Here is a 21,262-nt window from a genome sequence, read left to right as displayed (position 1 = left end):
GAATGAAATCACTAGCTCCTGATATGGACAAGTACTTTACATACTTTTATTTGATCATTTAGACATCAAAAGTTTCAAAGGTACATTTAATGTCAGAGAAATGTATACAATGTACATCCTGAAATGCTTTTTCTTCTCAAGCATCCATGAAAACAGAGGAGTGCCCCCAAGGAATGAATGACAGTTAAATGTCAGAACCCCAAAGTCCCTCCCCAGCTCCCTTCCCTCCCGCGCATCAGCGGCAGCAAGCAACAATTCTCCCTCCCCCCACCAGCAAAAAAAACATCGGCACCCACCACCGAGCGGTCAAGCGTGAGCAAAGCAACAGCAAAGACATAGACTTGCAGCTACCCCAAAGACTTCACCCGGTATTGGACATAAGGGAGAAAGAGGCATCTCCATTTCACAGTGAGAAGGGAGATATAACAAACATCTCGCTGGTTTACGATGTTAAAAGTTGGTTGTGTTGCTTTTTCCAAGCTCTGTGCCCAAAGATCTCGGGTCTCTGGGCACACAGCCTTAGATCTTCCATCTCCCACGACACACCGATCTCTTGCCCGGACACCGACCTTCGATCCACCCGTCTCCAGAGCCCTGAGATCCCAGGCCTCCAAAGGCGAGCCGAGCTCTTAGGCTGTGCTCTTGGCATGCCAAAAATGGCCTGTGGTGAAACCCCAAGAGTGGGTCCTATTCCCACAAAGAACTGTAGTCAGCGTGTAACTCCAGGTCAGGGTCTTCAAAAGAACCCTGAAAGGGAAAAATAGAGATATTAAAGATTGAAATAGAACTGCTTCCGAAAATGCAAGCAAAGGAGTTGCCATGAGACGCCATTGTCTCCTCCAGTGGTCCTCCTCCATTATAGGGTTTGGTTCCATTGGAACTTGAAAAGATGAGCTTCAATAGTGCATTTTTATCAGTTTTCCAATAGGACATGTCCACTTGGAACAGATCATTATGTCAGTGATTTGGAAGAGCAATTCATTTTCAAGATTCGAGTGTCATTAGCAAGGCTAGTATTTTTTGCTCTGAAGAAGATGGTAATGTGCGACTTTCATGAATAACAAATCACATACAATGCTGGAGGAACTCAGTAGGTTGGCAATTTCTGATCATAGAAATATAGAAAACCTACAGCACAATACAGGCCCTTCGGCCCACAAAGTTGTGTGAACATGTCCCTACCTTAGAAAGTACTAGGCTTACCCATAGCCCTCTGGTTTTCTAACCTCCATGTACCTTTCCAAAAGTCTCTTAAAAGATCCTATCGTATCCACATCTACCACTGTTGCCGGCAGCCCATTCCATGCACTCACCACTCTCTACGTAAAAAACTTACCCCTGACATCTCCTCTGTACCTACTCCCCAGCACCTTAAACCTGTGTCTTCTTGTGGCAACCATATCAGCCCTGGGAAAAAGCCTCTGACTATCCACACGATCAATGCCTCTCATCATCTTATACACCTCTACCAGGTCACTTCATTCTCTGTCGCTCCAAGGAGAAAAGGCCAAGTTCACTCAACCTATTCTCATAAGGCATGCTCCCCAATCCAGGCAACATCTTTGTAAATCTCCTCTGCACCCTTTCTATGGTTTCCACACCCTTCCTGTAGTGAGGCGACCAGAACTGAGCACAGTACACAGTACATCGACTGAGTTCCTCCAGCATTATGTGTGAATCTGCAGAATCTCATGTTTATTTATTGAATTGCAGCTTGCTTTCTGGAGAAGGTAAGTACTCCTACTGTCCTATTAGGCAGTTTCGGGACATAGACCAGCAATAAAGGAACAGTAATATACATTATTTCCCAAGTCAGGATGGTATGCAATGTCCTTATGCATTTGCTGTCCTTGTACTTCCTGCTGGAAGATTTTGTGGATTTTGGAGGTGCTTTTGGACTAACCTAGATGTGTAACTGTAGAGCACTTTGTTGGTGGCACACACTCTACCAAATGTGAACTGAACTGATGGTGAAGGAATGAATGTTTACTTTACAGCATCTGGTGAGACTCCATTGAAATAAGCTGCTTTCTTCTGGATGGTGTCAAACATCTTGAGAGTTGTTGTTGCTGCACTCACCTAGGTGATCAGACTATCCCATCACGCTCCTGCCTTGTAAGTTGTGGAAAGGCTCTGGGGCATCAGGAGATGAATCGCTGCACGCAGGCATGAGGAGTTGCAAATATAATTGAACATTGTTCAATCATAGTAAACAGCTCCTCTTCTAATTAAATGATGGAAGAAAGATCATTCTTGAAGCAGTGGAAGATGGCAGGGCCTAGGGCACTACCCTGAGGAACTCCTGCAATGAATCCTGGGGCTGAGATGAATAACCTGAGACAGCATGGTAGCGTAGTGGTTAGCACTGTGCTGTACAGTAAGGCAAGCCAGCTTCAATTCCCGCCACTGCCTGTAAGGAGTCTGTACGTTCTCCCCGTGACCACATGGGCTTCCTCCGGGTGTTCCAGTTTCCTCCCACAGTCCAAAGATGTACTGGTTGGTAGATTAATTGGTCATTTAAATTGTCTGGTGATTGGGCTAGCATTAAAAATCAGGGCATTGCTGAGTGTTGTGGCTCGAAGGGCCAGAAAGGCTGATTCTGCACTGTATCTCAATAAATAAACCTTTAGCAACCGCATTACTCACCTTCCACTTTCAGGATATCCTGTTCTGCTCAGAGACATTCTCGGCCCTGGCACAAAGGAGGAAACGTACCTTCCTGGAGTCTTACTCAGAGCCACAGTAAAACCTATCTATGCCCTTATTAAAATGACCCTTATGATTGCTTGACTGCTGTACAGCAGAGCCAGTTGCGATGCCACTGACTTGGCTACTGCTGTCATTTTATCTTGAAAGGCTATTCCCACCTCCCACCCCCCCACCTTTCCGACCAATAGTTTTAAAAACAGTATATAACCACAGGACTACTGCATCACCTGCCTGCCACACCTGGTGGTCACCCATCAATCTGGCTGAATTTTAAACATGACTTCTCTCTGTGACACTCTCTGCCTCCTGCTTGCTCCTCAGTGAGTCCAATTGCCATTCCATGGGTGGAACTGCAGCTGGACACCCTTTCTACAGATGTAGTCATCAAGGATACTTGAGCACTCCTTGATCTCCCATATCTTATAGGAGAATTATAACAGTCAACTCACTACCATTACCTTATTAAATTAGCAGACTTCAGGGAAAGGATTCTTTGAAGATTTGGTTACAATTTAGAAAATTCTTTGAGTTACTTGGTTTTTCACTCTCTAGTCCCATTTTTTTTCTAATTATTTTTTAAACCTTCTTTGACTGATGTAGTTTTTAAAGAGTGGAATGGACTAGGTATTAAATGTTTTCAGGATCTGTTCGCTGGAGACAGTCTCTCCTAATTTGATCAACTATCTATTAAATATAATCTTCGTAAAACTTACTTTTTTAGATATTTACAAATTAGAGGCTTCTTGCGCTCTCAACTTTATACATTTCCTAAATGCCCAGATAAGAATTTAATTGATACAATTTTTACTTCGAAACCTTCTCATAATGGATCTATATGTAATATTTATAATATGTTGTTGGCATTGAGAAACATTCCGTTAGACAAAATTAAAAACCTTGGGAACAAGACCTACAGATTTCAATTGATGAGGATACTTGGAATGAAATTTTTAAACTTGTTCACACCTCTTCGTTATGTGCGCGCCACTCTCTTTTACAATTTAAAGTGGTTCATTGGACCTATATGACTAAAGATAAGCTCTCTCGTTTTTACTCAGATTTTTCTCCATACTGTAATAGGTGTAATGTCAAAGAGGCCTCTCTAATTGTCCAATCCTTATACACCTCCATTCCCCATCAAGAAGGCCTCAAAGCCCTCCGTTACTTTCTGGATAATAGACCTCACCAGTTCCCCACCACCACTACCCTCCTCCAGTTGGCAGAACTGGTTCTCACACTTAATAACTTCTCTTTTGGCTCTTCCCACTTTCTTCAGACTAAGGGTCTAGCTATGGGAACTCGCATGGGCCCCAGCCATGCCTGCCTCTTCGTCGGTTATGTGGAACAGTCTATGCTCCAAACCTATTCTGGTACTGCTCCCCAACTTTTCCTTCGGTACATTGATTACTACATTGGTGCTGCTTCCTGCACCCATGCTGAGCTCATCAATTTCATCGACTTTACTTCAAACTTCCACCCAGCCCTCAAATTCACTTGGTCTATCTCGGACACTTCTCTGCCCTTTCTCGATCTCTACAAGCCCACTAACTCTCATAACTACCTCGACTACACCTCTTCCCACCCCGCCACATGCAAAAATGCCATTCCCTATTCCCAGTTCCTCCGTCTCCGCCGCACCTGCTCCCAGGATGAGGCTTTCCGTTCCGGGACATCTCAAATGTCCTATTTCTTTAAGGATCATGGTTTCCCTTCTACCGTCATCAATGATGCCCTCACCTGCATCTCCATTTCCCGCACTTTGGCCTCACCCCATCCTCCCGCCACCACAAGGACAGAGTTCCCCTTGTCCTCACCTACCACCCCACCAGCCTCCAGATCCAGCACATTATCCTCCACAACTTCCCCCACCTTCAACAGGACCCCACCACTAAGCACATCTTTCCCTCTCCGCTTTCCGCAGGGATCGGTTCCTCCGCGGCTCCCTTATCTGCACATCCATCCCCACGGATCTCTCACCCGGCACTTATCCCTGTAAGCGTAAGTGCTACACCTGTCCCTACACCTCCTCTCTTGCCACCATTCAGGGCCCCAAACAGTCCTTCCAGGTGAGGCAACACTTCACTTGTGAGTCTGTTGGGGTCATCTATTGCATCCGGTGCTCCCGGTGTGGCCTCCTCTACATCGGTGAAACCCGACACAGATTGGGGGACCGCTTCGTCGCGCACCTCCGCTCCGTCTGCCACAACAGACTGGATCTCCCGGTAGCCACCCATTTCAACTCTGCTTCCCATTCCCATTCAGATATGTCCATACATGGCCTCCTCTACTGCCATGATGAGGCTAAACTCAGGTTGGAGGAGCAACACCACATATACCGTCTAAGTAGTCTCCAGCCCCTTGGTATGAACATAGAATTCTCCAACTTCAGGTAATTCCCTCCCCCTCCCTTCCTCTATCCCTATTTCATTCCGCCCCCTCCTCCAGCTGCCTATCACCTCCCTCATGGTTCCGCCTCCTTCTACTACCCATTGTGTTTTCCCCTATTCCTTCTTCACCTTTCCTGCCTATCACCTCCCTGCTTCCCCTCCCCCACCCCTTTATCTTTCCCCTTACTGGTTTTTCACCTGGAACCTACCAGCCTTCTCCTTCCCACCCTCCCCCCACCTTCTTTATAGGCCTCTGCCCCTTCCCTCTTCAGTCCTGATGAAGGGTTCCGGCCCGAAACGTCGACTCAACGTTTCCACGGATGCTGCCTGACCTGCTGGGTTCCTCCAGCATGCTGTGAGTGTCTCTCTAATTCATATGTTTTGGTCCTGCCCGCGACTTGGTAACTTTTGGAAAGAAGTATTTCAAACTTTTTCAGAGCTTTTTAAAGTAAACTTTAAACCCAACCCTCTGACTGCCTTGTTTGGCATTGTTGGAGGAAATGATTTTACTCTTAAGCCAAATGATTTGCATATTTTGGCTTTTATTTCTCTTTTAGCCAGAAGAGTTTTGTTGCTTAAATGGAAAGATGCCACTCCGCCAACTCGTGCCCATTGGTTGATTGATGTTATGTCATGTTTAAATCTAGAGAAGATTAAGTGTTCTATTTCTATAACTAGACAAAATTTTTTCACATTATGGGGACCTTTTTAGAACTACTTTCACTATTTTCGATTTGGTCAGCAATGATGATGGCTATTATATGTTTGAATTTATGATTATATGTCAGAGATTTCTTTTTCTTTCCTTTTAACCAAACAGATTTTTTCTGTTTTTTTTCCTCTCTCTTTTTTCTATTTTGTTATGGGGTTTTGATTTTGCTTTAGATTAGAATAAAATATACCTTTTCAATATTATGGTTAATTTACAATACATAGTTATGGGGAAATTCAATCTTGTTTCTGTTCCCATAATACCATAATATATTTTGTATTCGTCTATGAAAGTAATTAATAAAAATATTGAAAAAGAAAAGAGAAAGGAAAATTCTAATTATATCATATCTTCCTTCAATGCAACTCTTCTTCCCCATCAAAGCTCAATGTTTACTGAAGCCTGCACTTTAACCTACCAGCAGCACTTCAACCTTAAAGCAGTCCTTCTCAAAATGGTTGCATTTCAAAATACCAACTCCCTTTTATTCACTGCTGAACCTGACATGAGTAAAACTACCTGCAAAGAACTTTACAAATTTCATTTGTTTTGGTGAAATCTCCTTTTATTCTTCCGAACACTGGAGTGTTGAGACCGAGTCTTTTTAAAATTTTCTTCTGATGACAAACCCACCATCTAAAGAATTATTCTCTTGAACCTTCACCACACACCCTCTGCCTCAGGATTATCTTACCTCAGGTTGGCTGCACAAGCATGTGCACAACATTCCAGATGCCATTTCACCAGAGCTCCATACAAATGAACAAGAAATCCCGACTCTGAGCATAAGATGTTAATAGTAGTTTGCCTTCCTAATTGCTTACTGTACCTGTACATATTGTTGGATCTCTGTTTATTTTCAACCCTTAAGGTTCTACCGGGAGTTAGGAATGATGAGCAGTCTTAATTCCCAAGATTTTAGTTTTATTTTAGAGTACAAAGAAACATACAAATACCAAGCAAATTAAATAAAGAGCTGAGAAGCGAAGCTAAGAGGTGAATGCGAAGACAGAAGAAGAATAAAAGAAGCAAAGGAAAGATGGCACCTCTGAAAATCCATCACTTTTATAGATAAGAAATTCCTTAGATAGGAATAAACCAGCTAACAGGCTACATAATTAAAACAATTACATCATGTGGGTAATGTGCTAATACTTGGCCAATGAAAAATGGGAAAGGTGATAGAGTTCTGATTCTGAAACTGTTAGTTTAACTGCTATACTGCTTTCTGTCAGTGAGTGGGGATGAACATCCACATACTGTGAAAAATATAGCAGTTTGTTAAAAGTACAAATCTTATAAAAAGTATTAATGAAAAACAGTGGTTTCCAACATTGACAACAGGAATTCTGCAGATGCTGGAAATTCAAGCAACACACATCAAAGTCGCTGGTGAACGCAGCAGGCCAGGCAGCATCCGTAGGAAGAGGTGCAGTCGACGTTTCAGGCCGAGACCCTTCGTCATGTTTCCAACATTGAGTACTTTGTGTATGGAGATACTTGTACCATTCTTTAAATCTCTCACCATTTTAAAAACAATCTACATTTCGATTTATTTTCTTCTGAAGTATATGATTTCACATTTATCCACGTTATAATACCGCTGCCATACCTTCCTAAGTGGGAGGTGGTGCTTTAGCACTGCTGGCCCCCCACCTCGAGGGAGTCTTGATCATAAGCGGACCGAAGCTCCTGAAGACAGGTGGCAGATCAACTGATGATCCCACTGTTGATAGCACAGGACAGTTAACATCTTAGTCCAAGTGTATTTTCAATTCATCTGCCATATTTTCCTAATTTCTATGTATCTCCTTGAAACCTCTCTGCATCCTCCTCGCAGCCCATACTGCCATTTAATTTGTATCATTAGCAAACCTGGATATATAGTATTACAAGTCAAATATATTTTCCCTTTCATCAATCCACGTTGACGCTACTAATTCAATTATTTTTAAGTGCTCTCTCACCACCTCCTTAATAATGGATTCCAGCATTTTCTCTCCTGTTGACGTAAGGCCCATTGGTCACTATAACCATATAACAATTACAGCACGGAAACAGGCCATCTCGGCCCTTCTAGTCCGTGCCGAACTCTTACTCTCACCTAGTCCCACTGACCTGCACTCAACCCATAACCCTCCATTCCTTTCCTGTCCATATATCTATCCAATTTTACTTTAAATGACAACATTGAACCACCTCAACCAGTTCTGCTGGAAGCTCATTCCACACAGCTACCACTCTCTGAGTAAAGAGGTTCCCCCTCATGTTACCCCTAAACTTTTGCCCCCTAAATCTCAACTCATGTCCTCTTGTTTGAATCTCCCCCACTCTCAACGGAAAAAGCCTATCCATGTCAACTCTATCTATCCCCCTCATAATTTTAAATACCTCTATCAAGTCCCCCCTCAACCTTTATACTGCTATCTTAAATGTGTCATGTGTGCCTTGTGCCGTGAATGATTGTTCAAATGGTGTTTGGCAGCTTGGCCCTGGAGGAATGCTGCTTTGTTTGGCTGTATTCATGTATTGGTGAATGACAAAGTTGAAATTGAACCTGGGTTGTTTCTCTCATGAATTCACTTTTATAAGTCTAATTTCCATTTTCTTTCTAAAATAGAGAAGATCTATTTCCTACTTTCAGAATCAGAATCAGGTTTAATATCACTGGCATATATCATGAAATATATCTTTGCGGCAGCAGTATAATAAAATACATAATAATAAGAGAAAAATCTGTGAATTATAGTCAGTCTATTTATTGAGATACAGTGTGGAATCGGCCTTTCCAGCCCTTTGAGCCACGCCGCCCAGCAATCCCCCAATTTTATCCCAGCCTAATCATCAGACAATCTACAATGGCTAATTAACCTCCCAACCGGTACGTCTTCGGACTGTGGGAGGAAACCAGAGCACCCGGAGGAAATCCACAAGGTCATAGGGAGAATGTACAAACTTCTTACAGGCAGCAGTGAGAAATGAAACCAGATCACCTGTATTATAAAACGTTGTGGTAACCACATCACTTACCACGCTGCCTCTATTTAACCATATTAAATAGTTAACTATATATATTTTATGTATAAATATATATATATATAAAACAGTTAAATTTAATTAAATAAGTAATGCAAGAAGTATTGAGGTATTGTTCATAGGTTCAATGTCCATTCAGAAATCGGATGATAGAGATGGAAGAAGCTGTTTCTGAGTCGTTGAGTGTGTGCCTTCAGGCTTTCCAATCATTGTTCATTTTTCTGCCATTTACTTTCCGCACATTATATTTTTTTGTGTCTCAATATGTGAGGAAATCACATTATCTTTGTTTAGGCCTTCATTTTTAACTATCTGTTGAATTCTTCGGATAACTGATTTTTTTATATATCATTACATGCTTTTTTCTTTGATCTTTAACATGTCTACAGTTGGAGAACTTTTTCTGTTGAACTCCTTTAACTAAAAGAATAGCTGTTACTTGTAAAGCATGTATTCTTTAAACTTTAATCATTGCTTAGCTACAAAATGGCATTTTGGAAGGATAGATTTCCTTACTTAATAAAGGATTTAATGATCATGGAGTGAAGATAAACAAGACTGTTTCCAAGGATGTCATGTTTGCCAAATGAGGAACAGCTGAAGTTGAATAGAATCAGAACCAGTATCAGGTTTAATATCACTGGTGAGGTAGTGTTCATGGGTTCAATGTCCATTCAGAAATCGGATGGCAGAGGAGAAGAGGCTGTTCCTGAACTGTTGAGTGTGTGTCTTCAGCCTCCTGCACTTCCTTCCTGATGGTAGCAATGGGAAGAGGGCATGAAAATTTTTAGTTTAGAAGACTGACAGATCTTATTGAAACATGAGAATGTTCCTCTTGCTGAGGAATCTAGAGCTTAATTTAGGGATGGGCCATTAAATTTAGATTATGAAGACACGTAGTCCTCTTTTATTGTCATTTAGTAATGCATGCATTAAGAAATGATACAATATTTCCTCCGGTGTGATATCACAAAACACAGGACAGACCAAGACTGAAAAAACTGACAAAGCCACATAATTATAACATATAGTTACAACGACAGCAGCGAATGAGCGTTTCAGAAATTTCTCCAGATGTTCCTCTGTGCTTTCACATCCATTCTCCATCAAATCAGAATTGTCCACGGCCCCTATTTAACAGATACGATATCATTTTTCACCGGAGGGCTGCGCACGCGCACGGTGCCCTGCTCTCTCTCCTCCTGCCTTCACAAAAGGTGTAGATAATTTAGGACTGAATTGAGGAGAAAATTCTTTATTGCTACAAATATTGAATCCAAGGATAAAAATTATTTGGGCAAGGAAAATAAATGTAATATCTCCATATTTGTGGTTCATACAAAGCTGGATCAGAGGGTAAGTCTTGAGAAAGATGCAGACAAGATCCAGGTTAATTTGGACAGATTAAGGGAATGGACTGACATGGATAAATGTGGACACCCTACTGGCAGGTGTGTTCAAAGACTTTTCAATCTCTCACTGCTACAGGCCCCCTAGGCCTGAGTCGACATAGTAGTAGTAGTAGTATTGATACAGATGGAAGTTTCCACCTGCTTCAAAAGGGCAACAATCATACCAGCCTCTTTCACCTCAGACGGTTGAGGAAGTTTGGTATGGGCACAATTGAGAGCATCCTGACTGGCTGCAGCACTGCCTGGTATGGGAACTGTACCTCCCCTAATCACAGGATTCTGCAGAGAGTGGTGCAGACAACCAGCGCACCTGTAGTTGTGAACTTCCCATGATTCAGGACGTTTACAAGGACACGTGTGTAAAAAGGGCCTGTGGGATTATTGAGGACCCAAACCATCCCAACCATGATCTATTCCAGCTGCTACCATCCAGGAAGCGGTACTGCAGCATAAAAGCCTCTGGGACAGCTTCTCCCACCACGCCATCAGACTGATTAACTCACGTTGATTTAAGTGTATTTCTATGTTACATTGACTGTTCTATTTATTATAAATTGTTGAAAATTACTATGATTGCACATTGCACATTTAAACGAAGACGTAACATAAAGATTTTTACTCCTCATGCATGAGAAGGATGTAAGAAATAAAGTCAATTCAATTCCATTCAGTGCCCAAGAAGAGCTGGGTGAGCTGCCTTAATGATTATTATCCATTAACACTCGCATCTACACTGATGAAATGCTCTGAAAGGCTGGTCATGGCTAGAATCAACTCCTGCCTAAGCAATGACCTGGTCCCACTGCAATTTGCCTATCACCAGAATAGGTCTACAGTGGAGATGATCTTATTGGCTTTTCGTGCAACCTTGGATCACTTGGACAATACTAATACTTACATCAGGCTGCTGTTTATTGACTACAGCTCAGAGTTTAACATAATCATTCCTACAGGTCTGATCAAAAAGCTCCAATATCTATACCTCCCTCTGCAATTGGATTCTTTTCTTCCTCACCAGAAGTCTCCAGTCAATGCAGATTGGAAATAACATTTCCACCTCACTGATTATCAACATTGGCTAGGCACAGCTAAAATGCCATCTATAAGTTTGTCTGCAACACAACTATTGGTGGCAAAATTTCTGATGGTGACAAGAAGGCATACAGGAGAGAGAGAGAGAGATTAGATGGTTGAGTGGTGTTGTAGCAACAACCTTACACTCAATGTCAGTAAAATCAAAGATTTGATTGTGGACTTCAGAAAGAGTAAGACAAGGAAACACACACCAGTCCTCATCAAGGGATCAGAAATGGAAAGGGTGAGCAATTTCAAGTTTTTGGGTCTCAACATCGCTGAGGTTCTATCCTGGGCCCAACATATTAATTCAGTTCAAAGAAGGCATGACAGTGGCTATATTTCATAAGCAGTATGAGGAGATTTGGTATATCCCTAAAGATACTCACAAATTTCTACAGATGTACCATGGAGAGCATTCTAAGTGGCTGTATTACCATCTGGTTGTGAGGGTGGGGTGGGGGGGGAGTTCACTGTACAGGATTGAAATAAGCTGCAGAAAGTTATAAACAGTCAGCTCCTCCAGCCTCCCCAGTATCCAGGACATCTTCAAGAATGATGCATCAAAAAGGTGGCCATGCCTTGTTCTCATTGCTACCATCAGGGAGGAGGTACAGGAGTTTGAAGGTGCACACTCAGTGATTCAGGAACAGCTTCATCCCCGCTGCCATCAGATTTCTGAATGGACATTGAACCCATGATCACAACCTCACTGCTTTTTTTTCTCTTTTTGCACTACTTATTTCATGAAAAATATATATAGTAATACTGCAATTACAGATTTTGGTATTATGTATTGCACTGTACTGCTGCCTTAAGGAACAAATTTCATGACATGTGCCAGTGATATTAAACCTGATTCTGATTCTAAATGTGCAATTATTCATATTAGTGGCAGTAACAAGCAGAGAGTTAATTACACAATTGGCAGTAGGTTGAGAAAAGGGGAGGATCCAGTGAGACACTTGCACAACACTCACTGAAAGTAAGTACAAGCCAATGCAATGATTGATAAAGGTGACAAATTGTATGACAGCCTTCAAAGCAAGGAGATTTGAATGTAGAAATTAGGCTGCATTTGAATACCATGCAGCAATTAAACAGGTCTTTTGTGAGAGTGTATCTTTAATATTATGTAGTTTCGATCTCTTTATGTTCTTGCTATGGAAGGTGTTCAGTGAAGATTCATCAGACTGGCTCCTAGAATGCAGGACTGATGTAGGAAGAGAGATTTGGTCAATTGTGCTTATATTTACCAGTTTAGAAGAATGAACATAGAAAATAGAATATTACAGCCAAGTGTAGGCCCTCAGACCCACAATACTATGCCAACTATTTAGCTCTAAGATCTAATTCTTCCCTTCGACATAGCCCTCCATTTTTTCTATCATCCATGTGCCTAGAAGTTTCTTAAATGCCCCTAATGAATCTGCTTCTCCTATACCTCTGGCAGGGCATTCTATGCACCCATCACTCTTTGTTTAAAGCACTTACCTTTGATATCTGCCCCCCCATACTTGCCTCCAATCACCTTAGAATTACGCCCCTTGCATTAACTATTTCAACCCTGAGAAAAAGTCTCTGACTAACCACTCAATCTATACACCTTATCATCTTATACACCACTTTCATCACCTCTCATCATCTTTTGTTCCAAAGAGAAAAGCACTTGCTCACTCAACTTTTCCTCATAAGGCATGCCCTCTAGTCCAGGCAGCATTCTGGTAAGTCGTCTCTGCCCCTCTCTAAACATTCCACATCCTTCCTATAATATGGTGACCAGAACTGAACTCAATATTCCAAGTGTGGTATAACCAGGGTTTTCTAGAGCTGCGTTATTACCTCACAGCCCTTGAACTCAGTCCCTTGACTAATGAAGGCCAACTCACCATACGCCTTCTTAACAACCCTATCAACTTGCATGGCAACCTTGAGGGATCTATGGACAAGGACCCCAAGATCTCTTTGTTCTTCCCCGTTGCCAAGAATCCTGCCATTAAGCCCCGTATTCTGTGTTCAAATTCAATCTTCCAAAATGAATAATGTCACACTTTTCTGGGTTGAACTCCATACTGTGTTCAGTATCCTGCCAATGCCTATTTGTTGCAACCTACAACAACCCTCCACACTATCCAAAGCTCAGCCAAACTTTGTGCCATCTGCAAACTTATGAATCCGCCCCTTCCACTTAATCATATAAGTCATTTATAAAAATCACAAAGAGCAAGGGTCCCAGAACACACCCCTATGGGAGACCACTGGTTGCCGACCTCCAGGCAGAACATGCTTAGCCTACTACCGCCCTTTGCCTTTTATGGGCAAGACAATTTGTTATCCACCCAGCCAAGTTTCCTTGGCATCCATCATCAAGGACCCCCACCACCCAGGATATGCTCTCTTCTAGTTGCTGCCATCAGGAAGAAGGTACAAGAGCCTCAGGTCTCACACCACCAGGGTCAGGAACAGTTACTACCCCTCGACCATCAGGCTCTTAAACCAAAGGGCATAACTTCCCTCCACTTCACTTGACCCATCATTGATTCCCACACCCAATGCACTTTCAAAGACTTTCCATCTCATGTTCTCAATAATTATTGCTTATTTATTTATTATTATTATCTCTTCATTTTGTATTTGCACAGTTTATTGTCTTCTGCTTTCTAGATGAATGCCCCAGTTGGGCAATCTTTCATTGATTCTGTTGTGGTTATTATTCTACGGATTTATTGAGTATGCCCGTAAGAAAATGAATCTCAGAGTTATATATGATGACATGTGATGCTTACTTGGTTTCTTACCTAGCTCCCTAAATTCTCTCCTCAGGACGCTTCTCTTTTAACACCTATTATACACCATGACTTCTGGCAGCTCACCTTCTCCCTTTAGGAGGCTGTGCACCTGATCCAAGATGTCCCTGGCCCTGGCACCTGGGAGGCACCATATCATCCAGTGTCTCTTTTAGGTCCGCAGAAACTTCCTGTATGCTCCTCTAAATATTGAATTCCCTATCGCTACTGAGCTCTTCCTTCCCCTTTTTCTTCTGAGCCCAGAGCCAGATTCAGTTCTAGAAACCTGATCGTTTCAGCTTTCCTACCTCCCCCCTACCAGAGACCCGACCTTTGCAGCTTTCCTTCAGCACCCCACCACACCCCTCCCAATAGTAGCCAAAATGCATTGTAAGGAGCTGCAGCAGGATGCACCTCATGCAAGTGTAGTTATCAGTGAGACAAGAGGTCTCCCAGAATTCCCACATCTGACATGAAGCCATTCTCATTACACTAGCTAGGCACTAATAGGCAAAGAAACTTACTAGAAATTTAACTTAGCCTTCGCCTCTTCTTGCCTAAGTCTATTGAGCCTCAGACCCTCCACTCTAACACTGGCCCGCTCCCACACTGGTCACTCTGCTTAAACCTCATTTCTTTTTATAGGCCTTTGCCAACTCCCTAGTTACCTGCAATTTCAAGCATGGAGAATGTTCTGATTGAACCCACTCGCTTTTTCAAATTTTGCTCCCACAGTGCACAATCCGTCAGCTCCTCACGATCTCAGGCAAGGAGAAGGAATCTGAGAGAAAGCTACACAATTCTAACAAGACTGGACAGATTAAGTGCAGAAAGAGTGCTCATGGTCATAAGGATAAGAGATTCTGCAGATGTCTGGAATTCATGAGCAATACACACACAATGCTGGAGGAACCCAGCTGTTCAGGCAGCATGTATGGAGGGGAAGAACAATCAACATTTCCAGTCAAGACCTTTCACCAAGACTGGAAATGAAGGAGGCAGAAGCCGGATTAAGATGGAGGTGAGAGGGGAAATAGTTCAAGCTGTTGTAGGTGACCAGTGAGGGAAAGGTGGGAGGGGGTGAAGGAAATAAGAAGTTGGGAGGTGATAGTTGGAAGAGGTAATGGACTGCAGAAAAAGAAATCTGATATGAGAAGACAGTGAGCTATGGAAGAAAGGGATAGAGGAAGGGAATGAAAGGGAGATGATGGGCAGGTAAGGAGAAGAGAAAGGGAGAGATGGTAACCTTGATAGGGAATGTTAAAAGAGAGGGGGGAGAGGGAAGTGATTACCAGAAGTTAGAGAAATCAATGCTCATGGCTTCAGGTTGGAAGCTGCCAGATGGAATATAAGGTGTTTCTCCTCCAACCTGGATTTGACCTTATCGTGGTAGTAAAGGTGGCCATGGACAGATGTGTGATAATGGGAATGGGAAGTCGAATTGAAATGGGTAATCACTAAGAACAGAGTGAAGGTGCTCAACCAAGCGATCCCCCCAATCTGCATCAGTTTTTACCAATACAGAGGAGGTCGCACCGGTGCACCAGATATTGTAAGTTACCGTGACAGGCTCGCAAGTGAAGTGTCACCTCAACTGGAAGGACTGTTTGTGGCCCTGAATTGTAGTGAGGAAGGAGGTGTGGAGCAGACAGAAGCACTTGGCGTGCTTGCAGGGATAAGTGCTAGGAGAGAAGTCAGTGGGGAGGGGCGGGTGGACAAGTGAGTCACTCAGAGAGTGATTCCAATGGAAAACAGTGTGGGGGGAATGGTGTGCTTAGTAGTAGCATCCCGTTGGAGATGACAGAAGTTACGGAGAATTTTGCGCTGGATATGGAGGATCTCTGTCCTTGAAGAATGGGAGATGAGGGCAGATGTGCAAGAGATGAAGGAGATATAGGTGAGGGTAGCATCAATGGTGGTGAAAGAGAACCCCTGTTCTTTGATAAAGGACTATCTTAATCTGGCTTCTGCCTCCTTCCTTTCCAGTCCTGATGAAGGGTCTTGGCCAGAAACATCTACTGTTTATTTCCTTCCATACATACTGTCTGACTTGCTGAGTTGGAGCTCCTCCAGCATTTTGTGTGTGTTACCTCATCGTGAGAACAGATGCAGAAGAGCTGGAGGAACTGAGAGAAGGGAATAGCATGTTTACAAGTGACATAGCATGAAGAGATATAGTCAAGATAGCTGTGAGATTCAGTAGGTTTGTAAAAGATGCAGTTCAACCTTGCTACAGTTGCAAAGTGCAGACTTTGCTTCATCACATTAGCTTTCATTGTCTTCTAACTGTAAGCGCTGGTTATATTTGCACCTGGTGATGAATGAAACTTCTTGAGGGTTTTTAAAAGCCAGTTCTAGAGAGGTCATAGTGTTGCAGGTTAGGTTAATTGCAAAATTTTCTGCACTTAATTTGGAATAAATCCCTTCAGCATTTAAACATCACATAAATCTATACCCAAGTACATGGTTAAGAGTTGTAATGATCATACGAATCATTTAATTCCACATGCCAACCAGCTATACACACATCAAGAGCAAGAGGAGGACTAGGGGGAGGGTGGGACCACTCAAGGATGGTGGGGGGGTGCATTTTCTTGGATGTGAAAAACATGGATGAGGTCCTTAATGAGTACTTTACATCAGTATCTACCAAGGAAAAAGATGTGAAGGATAGGGAGAAGAGTGTCAAGTGTATTGATATGCTAAGGCATCTCAATGTAAAGGAGAAGATCGTATTGGGTCTCTCAAAGAGCATTAAGGTGGTTAAGTCCCCAGGGCCCTATGGGATATACCCCAGGTTATTGAGATAGGCAAGTAAAAGGTTTGCTGCGGTCTTGACCAATATCTTCGAGTCCTCTCTAGCCACAGGCGAGGTCCTGGAGGACTGGCGAGCAGCTAATGTTGTTTCAATATTCAAGAAGGGAACCAGCAATAATTCTGGAAACTATAGACTGGTGAGTCTCATGTCAGTGGTAGGTAAGTTACTGGAGAGAATTCTTAGGATAGGATTTATGAGCATTTGTAAAACCACGGCCTAATTAGGGTGAGCCAGCATAGATTTGTGTGGAGTAAGTCATGTCTTATTAAATTGATTGAGATTTTTGACAAGGTGACGATGATGATTGATGAAGGTAGAGCTCTGGACGTTGTCTACATAGATTTTAGTAATGACTTTTGACAAAGTCCTTCACAAAAGGCTCATCCAGAAGATTAAGATGCTTGGGATTAATGATGAATTGACCATTGGATTCAGAACTGCTTGTCCACAGAGGACAGAAGTGTGTAGTTGAAGGGATTTATTCTAGCTGGAGGTTTGTGAATATTGGTGTTTCACAAATATCTATACTGGGACCTCTGCTGTTTGTGATGTATATAAATTACCTAGATGAAAATGTGGATGGGTGAGTTAGTAAGTTTGCAGATGATGCAAATTGGTGGTGTCATGGGTAGCGTGAATGACTGGGACAGAATACAACGGGTTAATGTCAGTTGCAGATATTGGCAGAGAAATGGCAGATGGAGTTCCACTGAGCCAAATGTGCGGTGTTGCACCTTGATAGATCAAAGGTAAAGAGAGAATATATTGTTGTAAAGAGAGAGCATATTGTTAAAGGCAAGACCCTTAACATGGAACTGTACAGCACAGGAAACGGCCTTTTGGCCCATAATGTTGTGCTGAACCAACAAAAATGTAAATCAAAAACACTCAAAACTTAAACACTGCTACCTACATAATGCCCATAACCCTCCATCTTCCTCATGTTCATGTACCTGTCTAAGCCTCTCTTAAAAGCCTCTAATTTATTTTCCTCTCCAACCATACCAGGCAGCGCATTCCAGACATCTCTGAACAAAAAAATTACCCCTTACATCTCCTTTGAGCCTACCCTCTCTCACCTTCAAGGCATGCCATCTGGTAGATACTCACTTTCTACTCTGTCTATGCCTCTCATAATCTTATAAACCTCTATCAGATCTATACTGAGCCTCCACTGCTCCAAATAAAACAACCCATTTGTCCAGCCTCTCGTGATAGTGCATGCCCTCTAAACCAGGCAGCATCCCCTCCAAAGCCTCAGCATCTTTCCTATAGTGGGGTGACCACAATTGTATGCAATACTCCAGATTAACAGTGCTAGTGAGCAGGGGGGATCTTGGAGCTCCCTGAAAATGGCTACACAGTTTGATAGGGTAGTTAAGAAGCCAAATGGCATGCTTGCCCTTATTGGTCAAGCCATAGAATTCAAGAGTCAGGAAGTTATGTTGCAGCTTTATAAACTCTGGTTAGGCCACATGTGGTGTATTATGTACACTTGTGGTTTCCCCACTATAGGAAGTATGTCAAGGCTTTGGAGAGGGTGCAGAAGAGGTTACCAGGATACTGCATGGATAAGAGGGTATGTGCTATAACAAGAGGTTGGAGGATTTTTAAGAGCAAGAGAATCTCTGCAGATGCTGGAAATCCGAGCAACGCACACACAAAATGCTGGAGGAACTCAGCAGGCCAGGCAGCATCTATGGAGAAAAAAAAGTGCAATCGACATTTTGGGCTGAAACCCTTTGGCAGTTTTTCCATAGATACTGCCTAGCCTGCTGAGCTCCTCCAGAATTTTGTGTGTGTTGGACAAACTTTAATTGTTTTCTCAGGAGCAGCAGAGGGTGAGAGGAGATAGAGGTTTATAAGATTATGAGAGGCATAGATAGAGTAGGCAGCTGGTATCTTTTCCCCAGGGTTGAAATGTCTAATATCAGAGGGCATGTATTTAGGGTGAGGTGGGGGGTTATTTCAAAGGAAATGTGAGGGACAAATTTCTTACGTAAAGAGTGGCGGGGGCCTGGAAAGGTCTGCCTGGGGTACTGGTAGAGGCAAATACATTGGGGACTTTTAAGATATGTGTAGATAGGCACATGAATGCGAGGAAAAGGAAAGACATGGCCATTGCATTGGCACAAGGGATTAGTTGGCCATTAAGTTAGTAATTGATTTGGTTTTGCACAGCTTTGTGGGCCAAAGGACCTGATCCGGAGCAGTTCTGTTCTTTGCTCTATATTCGAGGTAACTTCCCAACATTTCAAATGACTGTTTGTTGAAACCGTCCTCCAATCGCTTGACTACTTCAGTGAATGAAACATCTTTGGCTTTCTAAATGACTACCAGGTTAGTAAGCATGCAATTGGCCTCAGAACAACCTGAAGTAGCATATAGTAACATACTGTTCCTGCACATTTTCAGTATGATTCTTTACTCCTAAACTAGTATTCGCCGTGAATGATATTTCTCGCCTTATAAGCTGTGAAAGACACACATGAATGATTGCGTTCTTGCAGTCTGCATTTCCACTAGTATTTGGCATTTCTACCCTGGAAAAAAGATTCTGACTATCTTCCCTACCTATGTCTCTCATAATTTGCTAAATTTCTATCACGTCTCCCTTCAGCCTTTGGTTCTCCCTAGAAAGCAACACAAGTTTGTCCAACCCATCCGTGTAGCTCATAACCTATAATCCGGTTTCCACCCTGATAAAGCTGTTTTACACCCTCTCCAAAGCCTCCATATCCACCATGCAATGGGGCAATCAGAATTGCACATAATACCCCAAGTACAGACTAACCAAAGTTTTTAACATAACTTCCTGACTCTTAGCCTCATTGCCCTGGCCGATGAAGACGACCGTGCCATATATCTTACTACACTATCTACTTGTGTGGCCACCTTCAGGGAGCTGTGGACTTAGACCACAAGACCCCTCTGCACACCAATGCTGCTAAGGGTCCTATCATTAAATGTATAGTTTCCCCTTACAATCAACATCCTCTCACAAGCAACACTTCACAATTGCCATTTCTCTGCCCAGTTCCGTATCTGATCTAAATACCGCTGTATCTTTTGAAAGCTTTCTGCATTACCCTCAATTCCAGCAATCTTTGTGTCATCTGCAAATTTACTAACCAACATCTTCACTTTTGTTTGTGTGTGTCTGTGTATGTCACAAACAGCAGAGGTCCCAGCACTGTTCCCCGTGAAACACCAGTACCACAGAAAAGAACACCACAGAGCTATCCTCTGTCTTCTTTGGGCAAGTCAATTTAAAATCAAAACAGTCAAGCTACTGTGGATCCCATGTATTTTAATCTTCTGGATCACAGCCTAATAAGAGACCTTGTCAGATTCCTTACTAAAGTCCATGTAAATGACATTTACTGTTCTATTCTCAAAAATTAAGAAAGTAAAGATGGAATATGAAATTAAGCTAGGCAGTGATATTTAAAGAGGATACCAGAAGTTTCTTCAGATACACAAAGTATAAAGAGAGACGAGAGTGGATATTGGACCAGTGGAAAACGATGCTAGAGGGGTAGTAATGGGAGACAACGAAATAGCGGACAAACTGAATAAGTATTTTGCATCAGTCTTCTCTGTGGAAGATCCTAGCAGTACAGCGGAAGTTCCAGGTGTTAAGGGTTATGAAGTGTGTGAAGTTACCATAACTAGAGAGATGTTCTTGGGAAACTGAAAGGTCTGAAGGTAGATAAACCACCTGGATTAGATGGTGTACACCCCAGAGTTCTGAAAGAGGTGGTTGAAGAGATCATGGAGGCATTAGTAATGATCTTTCAAGAATCACTAGATTCTGAAATGGTTCTGGAAGACTGGAAAATTGCAAATGTCACTCTACTCTTCAAGAAGGGAGAGAGACAGAAGAAAGGAAACTATGAGCCAGTTAGTCCAATCTCAGCAGTTGGGAAAATGTTGGAGTTAATTGTTAAGGATGAGGTCTCAGGGTAAACATAGAAACATAGAAAATAGGTGCAGGAGTAGGCCATTCGGCCCTTCAAGCCTGCACCGCCATTCAGTATGATCATGGCTGATCATCCAACTCAGAACCCTGTACCAGCCTTCCCTTCATACCCCCTGATCCCTTTAGCCACAAGGGCCATATCTAACTCCCTCTTAAATATAGCCAATGAACTGGCCTCAACTGTCTCCTGTGGCAGAGAATTCCACAGATTCTCTGTGTGAAGAAGTTTTTCCTAATCTCAGTCCTAAAAGGCTTCCCCCTTATCCTCAAACTGTGACCCCTCGTTCTGGACTTCCCCAACATCGGGAACAATCTTCCTGCATCTAGCCTGTCCAATCCCTTTAGG

The sequence above is a fragment of the Mobula birostris genome, chromosome 32 (genome assembly GCF_030028105.1).
Source record: "Mobula birostris isolate sMobBir1 chromosome 32, sMobBir1.hap1, whole genome shotgun sequence".
Taxonomy (NCBI): domain Eukaryota; kingdom Metazoa; phylum Chordata; class Chondrichthyes; order Myliobatiformes; family Myliobatidae; genus Mobula; species Mobula birostris.
This window is presented reverse-complemented; position numbering follows the sequence as displayed.